Below are 12970 nucleotides of genomic sequence, written 5' to 3'. Positions count from 1 at the left end.
CGAACTGGTTAGAAACAAAATGCCACTGTATTACCAACGTCAAAAAATCCCCACTTTTGGGGAAAAAGTATTTATAAATTTAATTTTATATGTTTTAGTGGTATATATTTTGTTAATAGTGTATCCATACAGCTCATTTCTTAAATATTTGAGTCATTAAAGGTTCATAAAACATACTGTAGATATTATATATTATATAGCATTTTGGCGCTGCTTACGGGCGGCATTCTGTCTAGGGACGTCACTGGTGGTTATAGCTGCAGGCCAGGTTATCATCGCTAGAATCAAAGTGACAAGTGTAAGGATAATGTATCCGGAAAAGTGTGAGGGTTCGCGCTCGAAGCGACAAGGCGTGGTACGTAGTAGGTGGGGTAAGTCTGCGGGACCAGTTTGATTTGGATACCTATATCCCGCGTAAAAAAATCATTAATACATAAGTATTATTAAGAACTTACATTAGGTAAGCATATTTTTCAAAATGGACCTTCCACTCAAATCACTATTTTGTGGGATTTAGTGACGTAAATAAACAATACTTGGAACCGATGAAAAATATATAACAACTTAGGGGCCGTCCATGTATGACGTCACACTCTGGGGAAGAGGGGGGTCTGATAAAATGATAATATTGTGATGATTTGTGACGAAGGGGAACGACTATTAATATTGTCTCCTTTCTAATAGAACATTATTAGTGATGTATTTTGTCATTATCCATAAATGCCGGATCAATTCAATAATGTAGAGATGAAAAATAATAATAACAGTATTTTATTAGGTAGGTACCTACTTATTTTCTGTGTGAAAAAAATATGCCCCGGGTGAGGATCGAACTCACGACCTTAAGATTATGAGACTTACGCGCTGCCTACTGCGCCACCGAGGCCCATGCAGCAACCGCATAAAATAATATTGACACATCTATAATATTCCCAGAAGATGTAGATAATAATATTAATTATATTTTTATAGTAACAGTCGAGTACAATTCATAATAATTTACAATGCTTGCGATTTTTATCTATATGTATTTTATTATGTATATATTATAATCAAGTGATTATATAAATAAGTTAATATGCAAATAAAAAATATTTTTCTTAAGAAGTTAGGCTTCAAATAATCGCCTAGTATGGAGTCTTCGCCACTGGTACCTACCTAACTAGGTAAATACTTGAAGAATTAATTATTATCAACTTAATGAAGATACCTACGTGTTCTCTTTGTTTTTGTTTACCTATATATATATATATATATGTATTTTCATTACGGTTATTATTAATAGTTTTTCTTAGTTCGTTGAGAAGAAAAAGTTTTTTAATTGTTTGGAAAGTTCTACAGCATGAAGATTCTATACTTTGTTGTATATAATATTATTTATATGATATCGTCGGAAAAGTTATAAGATACCTATCGCATAATAACGGTATAGACATGAATTCTGTAGGCAGAGAAAAATCTAATGAAAGTACATGCACCTATAACAAGTTTTGTAACACGATTAGCCGTATAGATACGAGTAGATTGATAGGGAGAGAATTTTTGATACCTACCTACCGTTTCATGATAGTACTGTTATGTGCCAACTTCATTATAAGTAAGGTTCGATAGTTTGGGTAGGAAACAAGAAAGAATAGAGCTGAGTGAGACAAGGCGATACACCATGTGTATGGTGGTTGAAGTGCTTGACAGGAAAGTTGGAATTGGAATCCAAAATTGAAAAAATCGTCGTCAGGACGATGGACAAATGGGTACTCCGAAATACGGGAAGAAACTTACTTTAAGATTTAAGCTATCAGCAGCGCTCGAAATGGAAAATTTTATAAACCGGAGTGCTCGATACTTTCCCATAAATATTGACATATTTTAGGTAAGTAATAATTATTGTGTGTAGATATTATATAAATATACATGCTAAGCTCAGACGGTAAAATGGAGTAAAGATGTCTTTAAACTTGTGGCATGCAAGATAAGAGTATGATGTTCTCAGCGCAATATAAGAAAATCGAGGTATAAAGTAGTAGGTACTATGCTTTCGTTCCGTAGTTTCATATAAACTTACTATTACTTTTTAACAATTTCTCGAACCGTAATGCAATAAGTATTTAATTTTTCCATGAGACGGGGCGATAATCTTGGGGATTCTACGAACAGAAGCTGCGTTCCGGTCCATTTCGAGCGGCCCAGATAGCAGGGCTCGAAATGGACCGGAGCGCACCGGAGCGCCGTTCCGGCTCGTGAAATCGATAAAGTTATCGCTCCGTCTCTCGAGCTAGATAGGTTATAAAATAGAAAATCTAACACACTTATTTTTATAAAATACACATACAATTTGATAACTACGTAAATCGTCGTCATACAATAGAAAGTGACCAAGTGCATTTTTTACGAAATTGCTTTTATTGACTATCTGACATCTTACTAACATAATGGTTGTCTGGAAAAAATGACCAACTGAATTTCAGCCTGGAAACATACTATCTCGAATTTATCAAAATGACTATCTGCATTAAGGCACTTTTTGCCAAGCAAAATTGACTATTAGACACATCAGAATGCACTCAAAATAAAGTCAATTTAAAAGAAAAATACCTATACTTCATTTTTGTATTACCTATATTCCAAGAATGAAAAGTGACTATCTGCAATTTTTCCATTAATTCATGGGTGGTAAAACTTACCAACTTTATTTCGTATTTTTAAAAGCTAGAACAAAAGTGATTTTTTAAAATATTATAATTTAATTTTAACAGTAAATATCATACCCACAAAAATAATCAGAAATGTGAATACAATATAAGGATTTTTTAGATAAATTACAAATGTTAAAATGGCTCTCTTGAACAATTTACTATTTTGCACTTGGTCATTTTCTCTTGTATGACGACGAAATATCTTCTGAAAATTATTGAACGCTCCGGTTCGTAAAATTTTCCATTTCGAGCGCTGCCAGATAGACAAGCAAGTCTAATTAATATTATAAAACGCTACATATCGTAAAGACGTCGTTTAAAATGACGTAAGAACATGTTGTAAAACTGATTTCGATGGTTTGTTTCCACAAGCCAATCCTGAAGCGATATTTTGTTATAATATTATTTAGAAAATTAGTTCGTATATTGCGTATTTCGAAATTTTGATTGGCACAATAATAATATAATCTAGAAACCTGCAATATTTGTTTTTTGTTTGACATTGATCAACGTTTATCACAATTATTGCGCAATAATTTACGGTTACATGAAAATTGTACGTAAAACATTTCACCGTGGCACAGTTCACCGTATGGTTTTTTATCGGAAATACATTACCGTATACATTACGGTCTTCAATTTTATTAGATTCAATATGAATAATTCAATTTTCTTAGCTGATTTTGGCAAAATTCATGAATTCAAGAATAAAAACCTAACCTAACCTAAAAAATAATCCAGTAAATCGGCTATTTTCAAAATTTGTTTGCTGCTGGCTTCCTGTAAAGTGTAAACCGACAAGAACCGTGTTTTATTTAGACGTGAATTTTATGTCAGTACTATATGACCCAAAGAGGTTAGACGGTCTTTAATATACGGTCGTATATTTCCGATACAAAATTTCATAGTGAAGTGTAATACGGCGAACTGCATACGTACAAGTTTCCGGACACCATAATTTACACAATCAATATGTAGAATTTAGAATCGCACTTGGACATAATTTGTGACTAGCTCCTCCAACTGTTGGCAAATGTACTTCTAGGTAGGTCAATGATTTTATGTAATTTATTATTTATGACAAAAAGTATTGAGAAAATCAAAAGTTCCTTTCATATAATTCATATTATATAAAAAAATTGTATATTAACAGAGTTTTCCGGTTCCGAAATATCCTACCAATTTACGAATCCACCCTAATTCACTACCGTAACTTATTTTCTCAACAAGTTTAGCTTACTATGCAAGTGAGTAGTTAAAATAGTTTGATCTCAGGAGATTACAATTTCCTTCATAATTTGTTATGCAAAAGTCGTGTACTTCAGGCACAATTTATATTACAAAGTTATTTTATTTAACTAACAACTCTCTGAAGGAATATTATTCCATATAAGCGTATATTCTAATCATATTATGCTATTTAGCTATTAAACTAGTGAGTATGTCGTAAAATAATTATTAATTTTGAATACAATAATATAATATTGTAGGCATAGTGTAGGAACTGAAACGACCATAGAAAATAATATTATCTTTCGAGCAGATTAGCATTCATCCCAGGCATGGGTCCATTAATAAAATATAACTGTATCCGGTGCAATTTGATAAAACAATAAGATATTTAAATATTAGATATTTTATAAACCAACCGTGGTTTATGTATTATGGTGTCCGGAATATTCTTTGCATATAAGTTATATAACATAATATAGTATTATTCTTCAACCATAGCGATTCTGCAATAATTTATATTACCTTATTTTTGATCAAAATGTTTCCATTTTTGCGATTCACTGGCATTTTACGGATTATTTTACGTTTTTTTTCAACAAGCAGTTTCGTATAATACCTATATTACCACGTTTTTCTTAGCTCGTATTCTTGTTTGCCCGGTGGTTGTTTATCCAGAATCTTGCAATCGATTTTTAACTAACTTCCCGACTAGCTAGACATTTGAAACTTTTAGAATATATGAGAACACGACGCCAATGCATTGTTTTAATACTTTTAGTCATCTTTAATTAAGTAGAATTGAATTCATATTCAGTTAATTCTGTTTTGTATGAAAAGTTATTTCGGGAGAAATCCGTAATCCAATCCACTATTATTAGTTGCTAAAGAGGTGGTCCTAGGAACTAAATTATTAATATATACGTGCGTTACTATGGAAATCAAAATGACATTTCAGAATTCTATATTTGTTTGTTTGTTGCAAAATAGCAAAAAAATGATTTGTTGACAATTGCCTTATTTGTCCTAAATTTTTAATAAATAACTTGACAATTATTGTCAAGTTTATATGATTCAACAGAAAATTTAAAAATGTGGTATATAAAAAGTTCTTTTTATCTTGTAATTATTTTTTACTTATTTTGAAATCTTGGTTAAAATAGGTTACCTAAATAGGTAGTGTGTTTTGGATTCATAATCTCTATAATATAATATGTAATACAAAATAATGTTTTGTTTGTTTGGTTGGAAAGCGATTATGTGCCTTATTTATTCTAATCTAATTGTTCCACTTAACATCGATCCCGTAAATTCTAAATATTTATGTCGCAACACTGAACAGTGGTCGACCCGTATTTAAATTTAAAAAGCAATTTTGACAAACTATTCTCAATGAAATTAACTAATAAACACGTTTCAAGTGATTTATTTTTGGAGTTGTACTTTTTTGGATCACGAATTCTATCAAAATGGGTTTTGAATTGAGCTTTCAAAGTTTGTTGATGACATAAGATGGCGGCTGGCTTATATTCAGAATGGACTTGGAACGTCATTATAAAACTATTTTGACCAAAGTTTATCTAACTAATTTTATTAAAGTTTATAAATTGCATTCAAGTACTTACACATGAGCTTAGTAAATATAAGTATCTATCTATGTATGTGCGTAATTTGGCAAATACATCAATAGGTAGTAAATAATATAATTATTATGCACACGGAATTCGACACAACCTCCAACAATAATTGTTGGTTGGTGTGATCTGTGGGGTTTATGCACGTATATTGATCTGATTCGTATTTTGTTGTATCAATAATGTACCGCTCTAGGTAGGTATTTGTCTATTCATTTCTTATTTTTCTTCTGTCTAGGTACCTACCAACTAAATAGATATCTGTTTTCGCAAAATAATATTACAACTTACTCAAGACAACTCCGTGTAATCTAAGGACTGTTTACACGGGGGTTTTCGGTATTTCTTATTGAATACATTAAAAAAACAGAAGTAGGTGCTTATCAATAAATAGGTATAGCTATTGAAATATTTTTAAAATATTATTTTATAGCAAAAATCTACATACCTACATTTATTATGTTGACATTTAAAAATATGTATTGATCATAATTGTAGAACTAGTGATTTTTTACAAATAATTTAATTACCTATATTGATAATTTTAACTAAAGCCCTCAAAATTTCATCAAGTGCAAATAAGTCCGGCTGCAGGAAAAGCTTCTTAAATTAAACGCATAATTATAGAATAATTGAACATTTTTGTCACGAATGTTTTCTATTTCGAAATAATATTATGATAATTCATCGTGACAATTACTTAAGATATAAATATATTTGATAATATTTGTTTTATTATTTTTTCATCTCTGTTGGATTCACTCAATATATTTGCATTTTAGCAGCACATAACTTATAATTCATTTTCAAAAACGTAAATGAGTGTGGTTTCTTAATACCGAAAGTTTCGGTATTTTGGATTTTTAAAACCGGTATTTCGGTATTCATAAATACTGGAATACTAGTTTTGAAATACCGGTATTGCAATCCCTTATATATACGTTATTTAACTTTATTTAACAATATGAAAGTTTCAAGGGGTAAGTAGGCGTTGAATATTAAATTCAAAAATATGTTTTATGCTTAAATACTTGTGAAGACGATTAAAAATATGTCCTCGCTCCTACGGTTTGTCGAATTAAACGCGGAAGTTAAACTTTTTGCCGGCAAATATTCTTTTTTGAGTTTGTGTTGGGTATCTGTGAAATTTCCACAGTTTTTCCTTAGCGTCACGAGAGGGATGAAGTTTTCAACAGTTAAAATTTTAATCTCGCGAGACCGGCGAGCTTAAGGCTAAAGTTTAAGCACTTTAAGAATGTAAAGACATTTTTACAAAATATCTTTACGGTGTGCTCCCACTTAGATATTTATGCCGATCCTCTGACTCATAAAAAAGTGTCTTGTTTTAAAGGGCAAACGTTTCAATTTTATTCAAATGTGAGTAAATAGATGCAACCGGATAATTCCATATAAAATATCATAGTGTAATTATTTTTTCAAAACACTAATATGATCAGTTGTCATGTATGGCTCTAAAACCCGTTGCATGAATAAAATCATGGAAATAGTGTTGGGCTCATTTGAGCGGAACATTTTACACAATTATGAGCTGTACTCTTTGTACGGGGGTTTACACATTGTACGGTCCATCAAATTGGGCCGCCTTAGAATCTGGGCTATGTACAGATGATGGATGATTCACGCATTACAAATAAACTGAAATTCGAGAAGCCGAATGAGCCGAAAAACTGGATTAAGTTAAGTTGGATTTAAAGACCTTTGGCTTCCCAAAATGAAGAGAAGCGGTTTTGGACAGATCTGGATGATTGTAGTGTCAGGAAGAATCAAAGTATCAAATAATGTATCAAAGAAATTTGCTGGTTTTATCTTTGGATCTAATTTCGATTAATCATCATCGGAAATTTCCTAGCAAAATTAATCCCAAACAATAATACAACTTCTCACATACCTTCACAGTGTTTTAATGTCTTTGTAACAAAATATCGTTGCCTGAGAACTTTAGTGGAATATCTAAATAAAAGTCTTTTTTATATATATATATGTTACCCACTGACGAAATATATGGTCGTATGCCTTCGAATTTTATTTAAATATTTCCTTTATAAATGATTAAATGATATAAGATGATTAACAAGTTTTAATTTTTCTAAGAATATAAAATAATGAATTTCTTTAAACCCCAATATCTCAATAAGTATCTACTATGTTTTTAGATGTCCCACTACAGTTCTCAGGCGATGATAAATACGTGAGCACTGGTAGCACACTTGGTTTAACACTATACACATTGTACATACATGGCGTGGGAAGGGGTCCTTAGTCAGCTTCAATTTCTTAAAATTTCTACTGTAAAGCGAGTCCAGGAAGCATACAACGTTTGGCGGAGAGCGGTTTTTATTTGAAAAAGTACAATGCAGCGTAATGAGCTTATAAGTTTCGTCCGATCGTTTCCGGTGACAGGCCGATCCAGAATGGACCATGTATCAACACCTATTACCGATCTATCAAATTCAAATTAAAATTATATAATTTTTATACATTTAGTGAACTTTAAAAATTATAAATTTATGACATTCATAACATGACGTTTAAAAATAAAGAAATAGTAAATAATACAAAAATTATAAAGTAGATACAAGGAAGTGCACCGAATGAGCTAAGTAGACCCATTAAGAATTTATAAAACAACGCATACCTATACTCATCCCCACGTAGATGGAATATCTCAACATCCGAAGCGACTTGGTTGAATAGAGTTATTGGCTTCCCAATTGGTATCACAAATGCCAGGTTAGTTCTGCACCTTGGGAGAACATCAGTTACTTCTGATTTCTAAGACACTTATCAGGGACAAATAGGTCATTACTACCAATAATGGTAGAGTTTTCATTCATAAGGCGTAATAGGTCAGAAAATATTACCGGCTAAGATAGGATGGCTTGATGTTTGCGCGACTTGAAGTCTTGGAATTTAGTCAGCTAACATTCGACAGGTAAAAAGTTTGGTACAATCTTATACCTACGTTACACTAAATTTCCACCAACTCCGGATTATTAGACTTTCGGAATCCAGTTCGGGCCTAATATCCGAAGGAGAGTAAAATTAGTACATATCTGTAGCAATCATACCACTCAGCATTAAATGAGTGACACACTTTAATATTATTTTGTATGTTTTGTTGTCAAAATAAAACAATTGGGCGATAATAATAGTCATTACTAGTAGCATTTACTCAATCATAATTAGATCAGTAAGTTATGTTATGATTTGTAAATTGCGACAGTATATTATGTTGTATATATTATGTACTGCATTTGTATAAATTGGAAGGACAATGTATGAATCTTCACAAACCCATCAAGTCGTCATGAGACGCACTACTATTGTCATGAGTCCTTCACTCGAACCAAGTCTCTCAATTAATTAATATAATCAATCTATTGATCATATCGATCATCATTACACGTGATTATAATCTTACGTTATTATCTTCATTAAAGTATTATTGTATTCTCGTACCAATCAATAAACTCTCTATAGTCTACAAATAACAACGACTTTATATCCTCCACCTTCATCTACCGCCAAATATCAATTAATTATTTCTACTGCATATTACTGTAGTGTTAGAAAATCATTTGGAAAACTGAAAGATTTTAAATACTTAATAATGATAACTATTCATTTAAGGTACGTTAAAATGAAATAAAGGTCATTTTGATAGCCTGTTTCACCGTTCATGAAGTGCAGATATGTAAATTACAATAAAGCCAAGAGGGGCACTCGCATACTGTCAAAAGATGTTCCTCTTAGCTATGAAAAGTTTATAGCGGGTCATAACCGTTTTTCTCTGCAAACTGTTCCCTGTGCATATTTTATAAGATTCAAAATCTCTGAAAACTCCAAGTTTTTTATGGCAGTTTATTTTTGTTGTTATGTGTTCTAGAGAACTGACAAAAATAAAAGATTTAAGTAGATAGAGCTTGCTAATAGATAATATACCTTACAGTGGAATGTGTAGGGTCGATTTAATAAGTAACACATTGTAATTTTGTAGGTATATTATATAAATACAAATAAAACATTATAATATCTACGTCTTGATATAAATTTAATTAAAATAGATTTCATCTAATTATATAAAGGATGTTTTTTTAGAGGTATAGAACTTTGAAATGGAATAAAACAAAGATGACTTTTTATATTGACATGAAATTTACTTTATTCGAAAGATGCTTTTCTGGCATTATAATTTAAATATGACTTCTGGAATATGACCGCCACGGCTGGCTCGGACGTAGTCTAATCTGGAGGTCCAATTTTCGATGACTTTTTCCAACATTTGTGGCCGTATATCGGCAATAACGCGGCGAATGTTGTCCTCCAAGTAGTCAATCGTTTCGGGTTTATCGGCTACACATATCCCCACAGAAAATAGTCAAGCGGCGTTAAATCGCAGATCTTGAAGACCAATTCACGGGTCCGAAACGTGAAACTATGCGGTTACCAAACGTTTTCTTCAATAAATCAATTGTGGCACAAGCTGTGTGACATGTTGCGCCGTCTTGTTGAAACTACAGCTCCTGCACATCATGGTTGTTCAATTGATGAACGAAAAAGTCAGTAATCATGGCTCTATAGCGGTCACCATTGACTATAACGTTCTGACCAGCATCGTTTTTAAAGAAGTACGGACCAATTATTCCACCAGCCCAGAAAGCACACCAAACAGTCAAATTTTCTGGATGTAACGGTGTCTCAACATACACTTGAGGATTATCATCACTCCAAATACGGCAGTTTTGTTTATTGACGTATCCATTCAACCAAAAGTGAGCTTCATCGCTAAACAAAATTCGCTTATGAAAATCGGGATCAACGGCAATCTTGTTTTAAAATAAATTTTCACAATTTGGAAGCGTTGTTCAGGCGTCAGTCTATTCATGTTGAAATGCCAAACCAAACTAAACATAAATCACTTAACAGCTGACAAAATGGCCGTCAATTAAAAAAGTGCTGCCAGCTTAAAGTTCTATGCCTCTAAAAAAAACACCCATTACAAGTAAATGTATTATAACGTCGATAGATTAAAAAGTGAACGAAAATAGAATAATTGAATTATTTGTCAGTCATGCATTACCCTACTGAAAATATTGAAATATCGAATATTAAATCGCTAGATTACGACGTATTTTATGTGAATTTGGTACGCTAAACCACTATTTTATTAGGAAATTTAGTATATTTCAAATTTTTTGGTTAACGAAATACTTAATTATACCGAATCAATTTTTACAACTGCCTATATGCATACATAAGTACCGACAATAAAACGATTTTTTAGAATTTAGTAGATAACTCCACTTAACATAAAATTACAAAATATAACTTAATTATCGGAATCAGTTGTAGATAAAAGATGTTTTTTTCTGCTCGTGACTACGTAAGTAAAATAAATACATACTAGTAGAATAACCTCAATATTATCATTAAATACATACAACACACTAGTACATTATTATATCCTTAAGTCTCTTTTTGCATGCACCTTAAATCACTAGTTTTGTCACAATAGAGTGTAAAAAAATGTTTCAATAGACTACTTCGTATTATTTATTGAACCTAAATCGTTACATATTGAATGGGATTAATAATATACTAGCTGAGCCAGCTGGCTCTCGCCAGTCTGTCTCGCTAGGTCTTGCAGACAGCTTTTCGTTATAATGACATGGTGTTGGATTTTAATATAATTGTAAAGTATGTATAGACGGCGCCATAGTTTTCTCTTCGGGATAAATTTTCATTCACGTTAGACAGTTTGACGTTTCGCTGATTTGTCAGTTTTACGATTTGCATGTCGTCACTGCCATACAAATTTGGAGTCGTATGCGTAGTCTATTCTGGAGTCTGGCCTTCACAATATCGTCTGACACCACTTCAGGCTGCTAGGCCTAGCAGAATCGCCGATTGCTACCAATGACATTTTAATTTTAATACGATATATGTGTAGGTATGTGCATTTAAATATGATAAATAATTATACATCTCATTTGTTCGAATACAGCAATAATATGTGATTATCTTAAAAAGCGATCCATTATATCAAAATATTAATCTCTTTCGGGTCCCATTTACATATTAGAAAAAGGTAAGCAGCATAAAAAACAAATTTAAACATTGTTTTATTTCATTGTCTATAAAAAATAAATGCCTGCAGCCATAGAATAATATTTACAAAATCAAATTTTGAATTCAAAATTAACCTTAACCAATATAGTTTTCCAGTGCGGGACATTCATATTGAGACAAATGTTAATAAATAATTAAACAATACATATTATATCTGAGAGGAATAGATCAATTCTGATAAAAACAGAAATTTATAAAACCTAAAAATGTGGAATCAGCTTAAAGAGGCCTTCATCCAGCAGTGGATTGATACAGGTTGATGACGATAATCACCATATAAATGGGTAGGTATATAAAATCACAAATTTAAAAAAATATAGCAGTTTATATGACTAAGAAGAGTAGAATTAGGTTGGGATAACCTTCATCCAGCAGTGGATTGATCTTGGTTGATGATGATAATGACAATATTATGAATGGGTGAATATAATAACAGCATTTTTGATAAATATAGCAATTCATATGACCGTATGACCGACAGAAATACAAACAAATTAGAAAGGCCTTCATCCATCAGTGGATTGATTCAGGCTCATGATATAACATAAATAGATATAATATAATATCACCAATTTTGATAAATACAGCAATTCAAATGACATAAAGGAGTAGAATCAGGCTAGGGAGGCCTTTATCCAGCAGTGGATTGGTTCAGGTCGATGATGATAAGGACGATAGAAATAGGTATAATATCACAAATTCGTTAAACCTATAGTAGTAGAATCAGGTTGCGGAACCCTTCATCCATCAGTGGATTAATTCAGGCTCATGATATAATATAAATATATATAATATAATATCACCAATTTTAATAAATACAGCAATTCATATGACAGAAAGGAGTATAATCAGGCTATGAGAGGCCTTTATCCAGAAGTAGATTGGTTCAGGTCGATGATGATAAGGATGATAGAAATAAGTATAATATCACAAATTAGTTAAAACAAACCCTTCATCCAGCAGTGGATTGATGATGATGATGAAATTCAAGACTATCAAGAATACAATCAACGTAGAGAGGCCGTCATCCAGCAGTGAATTTTTTAAGGCTTGTGATAATAATGGCATCATAAATATAGATAGGTAGATAGTATAATATCACTGATTTTGATAAATATAATAATTCATGTGTAAGTAAGGAGTATAATAAGGCTGAGGAGGCCTTCATCCAGCAGTCGATAGGTCCAGATTGATGATGATAAGGATGGTAAAAATAGGTAGATATTATACAATATCTATAACAATTCGTTTTAATTTATTTCA

The 12970-nt window shown here is 31.8% G+C and overlaps 1 non-coding gene across 1 annotated transcript; it reads right to left on the bottom strand.

Moving 5' to 3' along the window:
• Positions 1–813: 813 nt before the first annotated feature.
• On the bottom strand, positions 814–886 carry TRNAM-CAU (transfer RNA methionine (anticodon CAU)). Its single transcript has one exon. It is a non-coding gene; the product is annotated as a tRNA-Met (tRNA).
• Between the last annotated feature and the right edge of the window lie 12084 nt (positions 887–12970).

Source organism: Rhyacophila brunnea, unplaced genomic scaffold (genome assembly GCF_057557595.1).
Source record: "Rhyacophila brunnea isolate RB1 unplaced genomic scaffold, BYU_Rbru_1.0 scaffold_14, whole genome shotgun sequence".
Taxonomy (NCBI): domain Eukaryota; kingdom Metazoa; phylum Arthropoda; class Insecta; order Trichoptera; family Rhyacophilidae; genus Rhyacophila; species Rhyacophila brunnea.
The sequence above is the reverse complement of the archived record's forward strand: the minus strand, read 5'-3'. Positions and strand labels throughout refer to the sequence as shown.